At 49.2% G+C, this 14,275-nt stretch overlaps 1 protein-coding gene across 2 annotated transcripts in view; it reads right to left on the bottom strand.

Annotated features, from left to right (window-relative positions):
• sulf2b (sulfatase 2b) overlaps nt 1–14,047 on the bottom strand; it is a 65,597-nt gene extending 51,550 nt beyond the window's left edge. For both annotated transcript variants that reach the window (XM_081609359.1, XM_081609360.1), the window contains exon 1: nt 12,920–14,047. The gene's annotated coding sequence lies outside the window, so the exon portion shown is untranslated. The remainder of the gene's footprint in view (nt 1–12,919) is intronic.
• Nucleotides 14,048–14,275: the final 228 nt, after the last annotated feature.

Below are 14,275 nucleotides of genomic sequence, written 5' to 3'. Positions count from 1 at the left end.
AAACATTAGCTGGAGAGGAACCAGCAACCCTCCCGACCCCACTGAGGGACCAGGGTGCAAGAAAATGGATGGATGGAGGAAACTTTTCTTCTTTATCCAGAAATGATTAGTTTTCTGGTGACAGTTCTGTGTTGGAAGTCGTCAGCAGTTCTGTTTCCCGTTTTAATTATATATAAACTTTTAAAAGTGAAATCAGTGAAGTCGCTACAGGACAGAATCTACATTCAGATTCTACCATCAATAAATAAAAAAGGCTGTTAGAAAACATTCAGCGACTCGTTCAGGTCATTAATGAAACGTTTTAACACCCACTGATTAATTATATTATATATAATTTAGCTCTACAAATAACCGTTACATGACGCCACCAGGATGATTCAAAAATCGCTCAAATATACATTTCATGTATTTTTGCTCGTGTTCCTAACAGTTTTAGTCTTTTCTCCTCGTTCTGCTGCAGAAATGAGGAAATTTATCCAAAGTTGTTAGAAGCCAAGCGTTCCCAGTCCACCCAGTGGTTTCCATGGATGTTTGCGCTGGTTTGACTGAAGGTCAGGAAACGACAGATTAAAAATGAGCTTCTGTCTCACAAAGTTTGCTTGGAAAACTTTGCTTCAAAGTAAAATTTCAAACAAAGCAAATGGCAGAAACGGCGTGAAGCAGCAGGAACATGGCGGCTGACAGGGAGCGTCAGTCGGACCGCTGAAGGATCAGAACCGTCCGAGTCCGTCTCCAGTTTCTGCTTCGTATCGACGGATGCTGCACCGACGCCTCCAGACACACAAGGAGGCGCCAGCAGGTCACCGAGGGCGACGTGGGAGGAAGAGGAGGAGGAGGAGGAGGAAGAGGAGCCGCAGGTCAGACTCTGTTCTCTCTTCTCTCCAGCAGCTCAGATGAAGATTCATCCGTTTCTGCTTCAGATCATCGGAGGCTGAAGCTCCGTCTGAAACATTTAATCCACAATCATTTTAATATTTCAGCCATTTTCTTTCTCCAAACTCTGATTGGCTGCCTGAAGGTAAAACACTGAAGCAGCAAAATGATTGGATTTCAGCCGGTCATTCATCACGCGAGTCTTTTAAACAGAGCAGAAATCTTCTTAAGGAGATAAATTAACAATCGGTCTCATGTCCTGGTTGATATTTTAACAGGAAAATATCCTAATAATAGTTTAATCAGAGGAATTGCTGAAGAATAAAAACTCAGGATGAACCAAAGGATTCACAAACAGACGGTAAAAACTGTAAAAATGAGTCTAAACTAAAATCCGCAGAGAAATAACAGAAACTGAACACAGACAGCAACTGTATGGAAAACCTGCAGTACCAACAGTAGAGACCCAGAAATAATCCAAACACAAACAATCATGACATTTTCATACCAACGATCCAACCAGAGACTGACGCCTGGAGAGAAACCAGCAGACATTCTGACATCAACCCCCAACGATGCTCATCATGCTAATGCTAACGTCGGCGTTAGCTTGTTAGTCGCCTGCTCTTCATGTCATGTTTGGAAATGTGCAGTTTTGATCTAAAGGATAGAAACTGATCAGACCGTCTCTCTGAGTTCATCTTGTAGTGATCAATGGATCTATCAGATCATTTTCTGAGGTCGAGGAACGGCACTGGGTTGGACTGACGCTGCGCTAAAACACTGGGGGAAGATGTTGATGTTCAGTACGACGCCGGGGAATGTTGTCTGGGTACGATGCTGGGGTACAACGTTGGGTAGAACCCGAGCTGGGTACGATCTACGTGCTGGGTACGATCTACGTGCTGGGTACGATCTACATGCTGGGTACGATGCTGGGGTACAACGTTAGGTAGAACCCGAGCTGGGTACGATCTACGTGCTGGGTACGATCTACATGCTGGGTACGATGCTGGGGTACAACGTTAGGTAGAACCCGAGCTGGGTACGATCTACGCACTGGGTACGATCTACGTGTTGGGTAGGATCTATGGGTACGATCTACGTATTGGGTTGGATCTACGTATTGGGTTGGATCTATGGGTACGATCTACGTATTGGGTTGGATCTATGGGTACGATCTACGTGATGGGTACGATCTACGTGCTGGGTTGGATCTACATGCTGGGTACGATCTACGTGTTGGGTAGGATCTACGTGCTGGGTTGGATCTATGGGTACGATCTACGTATTGGGTTGGATCTATGGGTACGATCTATGTATTGGGTTGGATCTATGGGTACGATCTACGTATTGGGTTGGATCTATGGGTACAATCTACGGGTACGATCTACGTATTGGGTTGGATCTACGTGCTGGGTACAATCTACGGGTATGATCTACGTGCTGGGTTGGATCTATGGGTACGATCTACGTGATGGGTACGATCTACGTGCTGGGTTGGATCTACATGCTGGGTACGATCTACGTGCTGGGTTGGATCTATGGGTACGATCTACGTATTGGGTTGGATCTATGGGTACGATCTACGTATTGGGTTGGATCTATGGGTACGATCTACGTGATGGGTACGATCTACGTGCTGGGTTGTATCTATGGGTACGATCTACGTATTGGGTTGGATCTACGTGCTGGGTACAATCTACGGGTATGATCTACGTGCTGGGTTGGATCTATGGGTACGATCTACGTATTGGGTTGGATCTATGGGTACGATCTACGTGATGGGTACGATCTACGTGCTGGGTTGGATCTATGGGTACGATCTACGTATTGGGTTGGATCTATGAGTACGATCTACGTATTGGGTTGGATCTACGTGTACGATCTACGTGATGGGTACGATCTACGTGCTGGGTTGGATCTACGGGTACGATCTACGTATTGGGTTGGATCTATGGGTACGATCTACGTATTGGGTTGGATCTATGGGTACGATCTACGTATTGGGTTGGATCTATGAGTACGATCTACGTATTGGGTTGGATCTACGTGCTGGGTTGGATCTATGAGTACGATCTACGTATTGGGTTTGATCTACGTGTTGGGTTGGATCTACGTGCTGGGCACGATCTGAATGTTGGATCTGAATGTTGGATCTGAATGTTGGAGAACAGTGATGTGTACAACGTCAGGGTTGAGTAATAAAGTCAAGGTGTGATGCAGAAAGCTGGTGTGTGACTCAGGTTTGGCATCCGAGTGGAATGTTGGACAACAGTTATGAGACAGAACCTCGGGGTGAGATGTTCAGGTAAAACGTTGCACAATGTTGGGGAACCTTACTGGGGCACGATGAAGGTGTGTGAAGCTCAGGCTGGATGCTCCCTCTAGTCTAGTTGTTAAATTCCTCAGAGACGATCATTTATTTGGGTCTAACAGCTCCTGGTGATATTTACCCTTCAGTTTATGGGGCCGTTCCTCGGTGAGATGAAGAAGCTAACAGCTACACAGGGGATTATTTTGGGATGCTGTCTGTCTGTCTGCATGACCACCAACAGGTTTTCCCCCCCGGAGACGCGGAAATCGTCCGTGACCTTCATCTGACGCTCATTTCCCTGCCTCCTGCTGCTCCTCTTCACCTCGTTGTGTCAGAGTGGATCACTCTGCTCCGGCTAATGGATCCACAGGAACACAGCGACCTGATCTGCAGCTCTCCCAGAGACGCCGCTGCAGAGTTTAACTCGCTGCCGTCGCTGTGTGGGTTTACGGCTGGCTGCTGATGCATCGTGAGATGATGATGATGATGATGATGATGCCGCCGCTGCTCTTCATCACCAAACACTCAGAAGAGATGTTCCTCAAACACATTCAGAGATTTCAGTTCAACGTTTCACAAGCTTTTCATCTCAGCCACAAACGAAGCAAAGCACAGAGTTGGGATTTATCTTGTTACAATGCTGCAGTAAAACTCTGTCAGAAGTCAGTCCATCGTATGAATCATCTCTTCCTGTTGATGTCTGGTAAAAATACATTTCATTCTCATCTTTCTGGGCTTTAGATCAGATTCCCTTCCAGTTTCTGGACTGCAGCTGAGCTCCACTCACACTTCATGTATTTATCTTTAAACTATGAACCGTTTGCTTTCAGTTAAGGCAAAGTGTGTGTATTTATTTGCATTTCCTGCGATCAGGAGTGAAAAACGCCGACCAGAACGGATGGTGAAGAACGACGGTCAGCAGAAATCCAACTACCTGTTGGCTTGGCCGTATCGGTGGGAAACACGCGACCTCAGCGCCGTAAAACGACCTGAGGCAGGAAAACCTGAGCATCTGACCTCCATGACAAATCAAACAAAAAATTAAACTTTGTCTCTTCTGCGTATTTAATGAACGTTCAGTTAGAAATCCCACTGACGTCCAAACAGTTCCTCAAGCAAATACGGGCAAAGTTACGTTCTGTTCAACATTTATGAAAACATTTCTTGCAGCATTTAAGAAATTTCTTCATAACTTACAGACCAACATGACTTTAACTTTATACCTGCACTCGTAGTTTTAGCTTGGTTCACCCCAGTTCTCAGTGTTCAGTGAGAACTAGTTCATTTAGTTCATTCAGTCGTTCATCATGTCAACAACAAACTTCAGATCTGCTGCTAGATGGTCTGAAAAGTCCCCAAGTATAGCCAGTGGCATATGCAGCGCATAGGGGCGCAGCACCAGAGGGGGCGCCAAAACCCCGTCTGGAGGGGGCGGCGCGCCAATGATGTTCTCCCATACACTTCAGCCACCTTACGCCCCTTCACCTCGCGCACATAACGAGGTAAATGTAGCAAGTTTTACCTTTCACGTATTGTCGCCTTGGGGGGGGGGGGGTAGAGGTAGAGCGAGCATATATTTTCTACGCTCCTTCACCCTGACGTTCCTTCCTTGGGGGGTGGGGGGATTTATGTTTTCGCATCCACCTGAATAACGTGTAGTTGCGGCCCTGAGTATAGCATAAAAAGTCACTGAGTTAGCAACAACGCTTTCCCTCACCCTGCCCAAACCCACGCCAACATCCCCACACTTAGCCCCGCCCCTCAGCGTCTGCTGGCTCCGCCCACTTTGGTGGAGGTTTCCATGATTTGCTCTCAGACGATGGACTGGCTTCACTTTGAGGATTTGAACTCTGATGTTTGGGAGGCTTTTAAAAAGCTTCATAAATCTCCACTCAGCAGCACCGAAGTATTGATGGACGGCTCAACCTCCCGTTAGCCGCTAAAATGCTAGCAACTAACCAACATGGCTGCCTCCACCAATTCGGAACCAATCAACAATTCCGTCCCGAGTGTGAATTCACGCGGGTAGCTAGCGGCTAATGCAGTGAATGCTAACAAACGGGCCGAAGCTCACAGTCCAGACAGAACCATCAGAACCAACCAGGCTGAGTCTCATTCAACATGTGGAAACCTGGCGTCAAACTACAGATCCGTGCAACACTTTAAACACCAGAAATGGACTTTAGCTGGGTTTGCAAACCGGGAGGAATTTACTCCCTTTAAAAAGCTGAACCTCAGCATCCCTCCTCCTCTGAAGGTCGGCCGCGCCAAGCAGCAGTCTATAACGATTACCAATTTCATCAATTCTGCCTCAGTAAGACGGAGGGGGGGATCCTAATGCGAGCAAAGGAGCCGAGCGAGATCCAATCAGAGGCGTTTAAAGACAAACCCGACGCCGGCGAACCGACCTTCGGCCAAATGAAGCTGAGTGAGAAGGACAATTAAGGCGGCAGAGATTTATGAGCTGATTTATGTGACGCTGGTGAGAAGGAAACAGAAACGCTGCAGCCACAGTTAGCGTGCCAGCGCCCCCTCAAGGCTGCAGCGGTTACTGCAGTCCAGATGAGAATCAAGTCAGGACAAAAAACAAAACATTCAGTCTGGACCAGGTAGAGACCTGGAACACATGCAGACCAAGTCAGCACCTGGACCTAACTGCTAGCTCTTAGCCGTTAGCAGCTAGCCGTTAGCAGCTAGCTGTTAGCTGCAGGAGGCGGTTCTGCGATGTCGGACCTGGAAGGACGAACGTCTGAATCACAACCCGAAGGTGAGGAAAAAACCTGAGCATGCATCAGGTTTCTGCAACAGGTCCTGAGCGCGCTCATCATTTCCTGTCTGCTAACCAGCAAACATCATTTCCTGTCTGCTAACCAGCAAACATCATTTCCTGTCTGTGGGCTTCTTTGGTTCTCTGAGAAACAACAAAACCAGCAGAGCTTCAGAAGAGGCAGAAACAAGACAAACATGATTAAATATCTGGTCCTTTAAACAGAAGTTCATGTTTTCAGGGATTTTATCAGATTTCCTTGCTGAACTTCTCCCTCTCCTGCTCCACATGCAGGAAGTTTCTCCTTCACGTCTTCAACCGTGATGTGGGAATAAATATGAACACAGCGAGAAACGATAATCCAGGCTGCGTCGCCTCAACAGGCTGATGGTTTGGCTCCACATATTAAAATTAAAAACAGAATAAAACTAATTTAACAATAACTAAATAAACAATTAAATCAGAATAAATCATACGTTGTGAAGTTAATCGTCAATAATCTTCCTGTTGTCACGTCGGCTCAGACCGAAGTTTAAAGTTTAAATCCATCGGAGGTCGTGACCTCTGATGCAGCAGAGACAATCAAACACGGGGTCAAAAGGTCAAAGTACGGCAGCCTTCATCATCATCATCATCACCACACTCCGTCCTGCAGCTGCTTCCGTTTTTATTTCACTTTGGACCGAAGTCAGAAACCGAACGTCTGCAGAGGCTCAACTCTGACCGATCGATACCCAGCGGATCGATAATCACCGCGCCTCATTCCACAGCCATGAAGCAACAGTGTGTGTGTGTTTGGTTCAGCTCAACCCTGCAGGTTCTGATCCAACTCTCAGTTCTCCTCAGGCTCTGAACAGAACCCGCCCTGAGCGGTCCGACCGGCCGGTCCAGAAAAACACCGACGGCGACCAGAGGTCTGGAGAAAGACGGCGAGGAAATGAAGAAACGTTTAGTTTCTTCATTTTAACTCGAGTTTCAAACATCTGAACCAAACCTATCAGGAGCCGAGAGCAGAACCGAGAGCCGGGCCGAGCCGGGCCGGGCCGAGCCGGGCCAGGCCGAGCCGAGCCGGGCCGGGCCGGGCCGGACTTCCTGCTCTGCTGGTTGAGACGTTTTACCAGAGTTACGCAGCCAAACGTCCTGCTGCTAAACATGAAAATAAGACGTTCGATGAAATCTGGATCGTTTTCAGTCCATTCCTCACTTTTTAGAAGTTCAGGAGAATTTTCTATGCTGACGAGTCCAAATGTGCAGCAAACAGGAAACAGGAAACTCCAAAACAGAAAAAAAAAAACAGGAAACTCCAAAACAGAAAACAAGAAAAAACAGGAAAAAACAGGAAACTCCAAAACAGGAAAAAAACAGGAAAAAACAGGAAACTTCAAATGCAGCCGAAAACCACAGCAAACAAAAAAGCTCAAATTTCATAAAACAGAAGCCAAAACATACAATTAACAAAATAAATGCAACACAAAAATGCTGCAAACACAAGAAATAGAAGCAAAAACAGAAAATGCTGTCCTCCAAACCACTAGGGGGAGTCGGCCACCGTACAGGATGTCCAGACAAAATTAAAGAAACAAAAGGTTTTGTTTCAATAATGCAGTTTTATACAATATTACAGAACGGAATACATTTACTTAGGTGATATTTCTTACTCCACACTCCCCCTGCTGGCCTGGAGGACTTCTGTTCTGTGGAATAAGTTTTATGCTTCCTGTTTTTTGCCATTTGCAGCATTTTTCATTTTTCTTGTGCTTCCTACAGTGACAACGTTCTGCTGTTGCATTTGTTTTGGAGTTTCCTTCATTCATGCGTTTGCATTGTGTTTCTGCTCGTTTGCGCCGGTTGGTCACCGTTTATATGCTTTATATCTGAGTGATTTATGTGACAGAGTCAGTATTTAGAACTTGGCTAACTTCACCAGGAGTCATTATAATTACATTTCCGTTTCCTAGGAGTTAATCAGTTTGAATTTTCCTCTTTATTCATTTCAATTTGTTCCTCTTGTAAATAATCTGCTGCTGATAAATGGACTGAAGCTCCAGTTCAGAACCAGTTCCTGTCCACAGGGTGAGGGTCCCACGGCCAGAACCAGCGTCTGGGCCCCACGGCCAGAACCAGCGTCCGGGCCCCACGGCCAGAACCAGCGTCTGGGCCCCACGGCCAGAACCAGCGTCTGGGTCCCACGGCCAGAACCAGCGTCTGGGCCCCACGGCCAGAACCAGCGTCCGGGCCCCACGGCCAGAACCAGCGTCTGGGCCCCACGGCCAGAACCAGCGTCTGGGCCCCACGGCCAGAACCAGCGTCTGGGACCCACGGCCAGAACCAGCGTCTGGGCCCCACGGCCAGAACCAGCGTCTGGGCCCCAGGGCCTGAACCAACATCCGGGCTCCACGGCCAGAACCAGCGTCCAGGCCCCACGGCCTGAACCAGCGTCTGGGCCCCACGACCAGAACCAGCGTCTGGGCCCCACGGCCAGAACCAGCGTCCGGGCCCCACGGCCTGTACCAGCGTCTGGGCCCCAGGGCCTGAACCAGCGTCCGGGCCCCAGGGCCTGAACCAGCGTCTGGGCCCCACGGCCAGAACCAGCGTCTGGGCCCCAGGGCCTGAACCAGCATGTGGGCCCCAGGGCCAGAACCAGCGTCTGGGCCCCACGGCCAGAACCAGCGTCCGGGCCCCACGGCCAGAACCAGCTTTGGTCCGCCATGACAGGGGGCCAACCTTTGTTCCGCCATGACAGAGGGCCAACCTTTGGTCCGCCACGACAGAGGGGCCAACCGTTGCTCCGCCATGACAGAGGGGCCAACCGTTGCTCCGCCATGACAGAGGGCCAACCTTTGCTCCGCCATGACAGAGGGCCAACCTTTGCTCCGCCATGACAGAGGGCCAACCGTTGCTCCGCCATGACAGAGGGCCAACCTTTGGTCCGCCATGACAGAGGGCCAACCTTTGGTCCGCCATGACAGAGGGCCAACCTTTGCTCCGCCATGACAGAGGGCCAACCTTTGCTCCGCCATGACAGGCGGCCAATAGACAGTCCTGCCCCCCAGGTCAACTCTCCATTTGCTCAGTTTACAACAGTCACCCTATAGTTGCCTACTTAGTCACTTTTTCGCTATGTTTTGCACACAGACACAAAAAAATTAAGCAAGTCGGGTTGATGCTGCTTTTTATTTCTAATAGCAATTTTTCTGTAGAACAGTTGATAACTAATCAATGTGAAGATCATTACTAAACAAAATACATTTACTAATTCTTAAAGTACTTGAACGTCTTGAATATATTTACATATTAGACAGAACATTCCTAAGGAAGAAAAACTGGACAGTGTTGTCTATTCATCCTATACATACTGTATTTATTTATCCTTCATTTTTATCTTTTTTCATCTTCATCTCCCTCTTTCAAGTTTTATCATCTGAATCTCTGTAATCATCAGGTTATTTCCCCTCACAGCCAAAACGTTTGTTCAGTGATGACCGGATGTCGCTCCGTGTCAGGGCAGGACGCGCATGCGCCAACCTGGTGCTAGTTCCTGCCGCCGCTGCTAGCTGGAGGCTAAAGCTAGCTCCGCTTTTTAAAGATCGCATCGAGCGAGCAGAGCAGTGGCTTTACTTTTCTGAGACTTTCGCTGTTTTCTTTCTCTTTGAATCGTCCTGTTGCTTTTTTGCAGTCAGGAAATCCGTTTCAAAGCATCACTGACTTTTAGCACCGTTGCTAAAACCCAGAAGGAGGATAACAGCCTGTGGACGTACTCACCGCTTTCAGAGAGGAATCATTTCTGATGTTTGGGAAGATGTTCCTTTAAAATCAACATCCATATTTTCTGGACAGCTCCCTGCTTCAGCCAGCCCGAACACCCGAACCCGAAAGCTCCACCGTAAGCATCAGATCAGACCCAGATCCAGGTTCCGGTGGACCGTAGAGCCGCTGTTAGCCAGGCTAACGTTTTGAGAAGCGGAGAAAAATTATGGTTCGGTTCCATGTCCGGTTTTTAAAAAATCCCCGTTAGCTTGTATATTTTCTTCATCACCTCTCCGTCCCGCTCTTCTTTTACTTTCCTTCCTGCGCTCCGCTGTCATACTTTCTATTGTCCGCCATCTTGAGAAATCCCTCCCTGATGCCCCGCCCCCTTGCGTAAGAAGCGTCCAATTTGGACCAATAACAATTAAGCATCCAAGATGGACGTTTGCCAGAACAAATCAGACAGTTTTTCAACAGCGCCGCTAAAATCCTCTTGGCGAGTGATGAAATTAAGGTATTCTGACTTTCACAGAAACACAAAGCATCGGTCGAGGCCCCCGAAGCCCCAAGGCCCCAGCCTGGTGACCCGGGGCCCCAGCCTGGAGCCCCGGGGCCCCAACCCGGAGCCCCAAGGCCCCAGCCCGGTGACCCGGGGCCCCAGCCTGGAGCCCCGGGGCCCCAACCCGGAGCCCCAAGGCCCCAGCCCGGTGACCCGGGGCCCCAGCCCGGAGCCCCGGGGCCCCAACCCGGGGCCCCAGCCCGGAGCCCCGGGCTAATATCCGGGCTTGCCTGTCAAATCCTTGTTTCTCTACAGAACCGAGAGAAAATCAGCAAAAAGCCAAAACAGAGAGATGAAATGAACCGTTGGCTCCATCCAGTTCAGACTCAACGTGATTCTGTTAAACACAGATTCATCCTGGCCGAATCAGGTTCCCGTCCCAACAGAACCGCTGACCGGGTTCAGTTCTGCGCTGCAGCACAGGAGCCAAAGGTTAGGGTGATGACACCGAGGCCTTCCAGCCTCTCAGAGCTTGATCATCTAAATACCAGAGTAAACATCGACATGAAATGTGATTTTATTGGTTATTAAGAGCAGTAGAAATATGTTTTAGCATCTAATGTTCAGCAGAATGTAAATAAAAACTGATGTTATGTTTAATTAATGTTGGTTTCTTTCTGGGACGCACCGATATGAAAATCTGGGCCGATATCGATATCCGACTATAATCCTGCTGTCTGGGCCAATAACCGATATTTACTGATATTATATGAATTATAATTATTATTATAATGTTTTCACACCTTTGGAAAGAAACAAACGGCAACAAGATGGAAACAAACATTGGTTGTTAATTTCAGCCTGGTTTTACTTACTGCAGCGATTCTGACCAATATCGGCCGATACCGATGTTACTGCCGATATATCGTGTATCATTATTTTTCCTCGGAGTCAAATTTATTTGTGCAGAACATTTCAGAAACACAGCAGTTCAAATAAAACAACGAAATGAAAAGTTTTAATCCAGATTAAATCATAGAAGATCCTGTTAATCTAAAGCAGCTTTAAACCGACGAGGTTCAGAGGAGCTGAATGGGTGATTCTCCATGTCTGGGTCTGGTTCTGATGCAGACCGGAACCAGAGCTGGAGCTGGAACCAGAACCGGAGCTGGAACCAGAACTGGAGCTGGAGCTGGAACCAGAGCCGGAACCGGAGCCACAGCTGGAACCAGAGTCAGAACTGGAGCCAGAACTGGAACCAGAACCAGAACTGGAACCAGAACTGGAACCAGAGCCACAGCTGGAACCAGAGCCAGAACTGGAACCAGAACCAGACTCAGAACCAGAGCTGGAACAAGAATTGGAACCAGAGCCAGAACTGGAACCAGAGCCAGAACTGGAACCAGAACCAGACTCAGAACCAGAGCTGGAACAAGAATTGGAACCAGAGCCAGAACTGGAACCAGAGCCAGAACTGGAACCAGAACTGGAACCAGAACCAGAGCCACAGCTGGAACCAGAGCCAGAACCGGAGCCAGACCCAGAACCGGAACCAGAGCCAGAACCGGAACCAGAACCAGAGCTGGACCTAGAACCAGAACCACAGCTGGACCTAGAGCCGGAACCAGAACCGGAACCAGAGCCACAGCTGGAACCAGAACCAGACCCAGAGCCAGAACCGGAGCACAGCAAAGCTATGCTAGTTCAGGCTGCTGGGCTCATAATTTATTCAGTTATTTAGATTTTAAACTGAAAATGTTTCTTGTTTTGTGGCTTCTGGTCAAACTCCTGATGTTAAAACGTTTCAGTGTTTGAACTATGAGCAGCAGCTCAGTTTCTAGAGGAACCTGAGATGCTAACATCTGTAGCGTCGATCTGGACCTGCGAAGGTCGGATGACAAAGTTGCTGCTTGTTGTAAATTATAATGAATTATTAATGAAAACATTATTACTGTGAATATTATGACCTGAGCAGGAAGGACAACAGGTTTCCTCTAAACAACCACGTCTGCAGTTTAGACCTTAAAGAACTGTTCAGTTCAAACTGATTCACATTTCGAACTGAACTGAGTCCTGTCAGAAGCAGCTGATCATAAATCAATGATCAATGTGTATGTAAACCAAACAGATGAGCTGCTTTCTCCGTGCCATCACCCTCATCTTCATCTCCCTCCAGAGTCTTCATCACATTCATGCCATCATTCCCAGCCGTTGTGAAAACTTGTGGACCCAAAATGAACGTTTGCAGCTCAGAGTTTCAGTTTAAACCACAGCAGAGGAAACTTTCCACCGGAAAACCGTTTGTTTGGTCTGAGGCTGGTGCTGGTTCTGATGCTGGTTCTGATGCCGGTTCTGGTTCTGATGCTGGTGCTGGTTCTGATGCTGGTTCTGGTGCTGGTTCTGGTTCTAATGCTGGTTCTGATGCTGGTTCTGAGGCTGGTTCTGATGCTGATGCTGGTTCTGGTGCTGGTTCTGGTTCTAATGCTGGTTCTGATGCTGGTTCTGAGGCTGGTTCTGATGCAGGTTCTGGTGCTGGTTCTGGTGCTGGTTCTGGTGCTGGTTCTGTGTGTTAATGATCCCTGACAGCCCGGGGCTGCAGGAGGCCCGGCGTCTCCTCCGTTCCTCCTGCAGTGGATCAGCTGACGCTCCGCAGCAGGAAGCAACAAACGCAGCAACAACTGAAAACAGCAAAGTGGAGAAACGAGGAGAAACTCACCTCCTGCTGCCGCCGTGCCTCCTGCTCCTCTTCTGCTCCTCCTCTGCTCCTCTTCTGCTCCTCTTCTGCTCCTCTTCTGCTCCTCCTCTGCTCCTCTTCTGCTCCTCCTGCTCCTCCTGCTCCTCTTCTGCTCCTCCTGCTCCTCCTGCTCCTCCTCTGCTTCTCCTGCTCCTCTTCTGCTCCTCTTCTGCTCCTCCTCTGCTCCTCCTCTGCTCCTCTGGGCTTCAGCAGGTGTTCTCCTCTCTGACCGGACCGGCAGGAGGTGGAAGATGAAGATCAGACTGCGTAGCTGTTGCTCCAATCTACGGATCCACTAGAACTTCTGCTCATGTTCTCCTGCTGAGGAGCAGCAGGAGGAAGTTTTCCTCAGACTGACTTTCCCACACCTCCTCCTCCCTCCTTCCCTCCCGTTCCTCTCAGTCTGTCGCCGTCCCAGAGTTCAGCGGTGCCGCCGCCGCTGCTCAGGCCATCTGTTGCAACACGTCTGCACGCCTGCCCCTCCACCCTCACTGCTCCTCCTCCTCCTCAGGAGGAAGGAGGGACTTTGCTCTGCCTGTGAGCCAATGAGGAGGTGCAGACTCCTCTCTCTCTCTCCCCGGCTGGAGGGACGACCCGAAAACGGGACGAAACCAGACAAATCCTGGGGGGAGGACGTGCAGACGGTCTGAAACCGTCAGAGCAGCAAAACGGAAACAGATCAATAAAACAAAGTGCAGCAAATCCTAAAGCCAGGCCTGATTGGCTGCTGCAGGTCATGTGACACAAGTCAAGTTTTCCCTCGAAGTGGAAATATTTCTCTGGGTCAGTTTCAGCAAGAGCTGCAGGCTGATGGCGGTTCTGCTGCCTCCGGATGAAACTCTGGTCCAGGCTGAGAGGAGCAGCTGGATGTTTTCCATCCTGGGCTTCAGAGCATCTAGAAGCTCTGGATCTGGACGCCGCGGCTCCTTCAGGCTGAACTTCTGATCAGCCAACCGGATCCAGACGCTGCTGGACCCGAAGAACACGCATCAGAACTTATTTCACAGCCATAAATTTCCCAGTTTGGGTTTTCAGAAAGTCCCGACCAGCCAGAACTTCACCTGAGAGCAATCGGTCCTTCATCTGGCTCCAAGGAAAATACCAGCATGTGGTTTAATACTCTAGATCAGTTTCTCACCCTGTTGGGCCCAGCGCCCCCCCAGCATTTACCCAGGCCCCTCACTGCCCCCCCCAGCATTTACCCAGGCCCCTCACTGCCCCCCCCAGCATTTATCCAGGTCCCTCACCGCTCCCCAGCATTTACCCAGGTCCCTCACCGCCCCCCCAACATTTACCCAGGCCCCTCACTGCCCCCCCAGCATTTATCCAGGTCCCTCA

The sequence above is a fragment of the Poecilia reticulata genome, chromosome 7 (genome assembly GCF_904066995.2).
Source record: "Poecilia reticulata chromosome 7, P_reticulata-male-v2, whole genome shotgun sequence".
NCBI classification, from domain to species: Eukaryota; Metazoa; Chordata; class Actinopteri; order Cyprinodontiformes; family Poeciliidae; genus Poecilia; species Poecilia reticulata.
The sequence above is the reverse complement of the archived record's forward strand: the minus strand, read 5'-3'. Positions and strand labels throughout refer to the sequence as shown.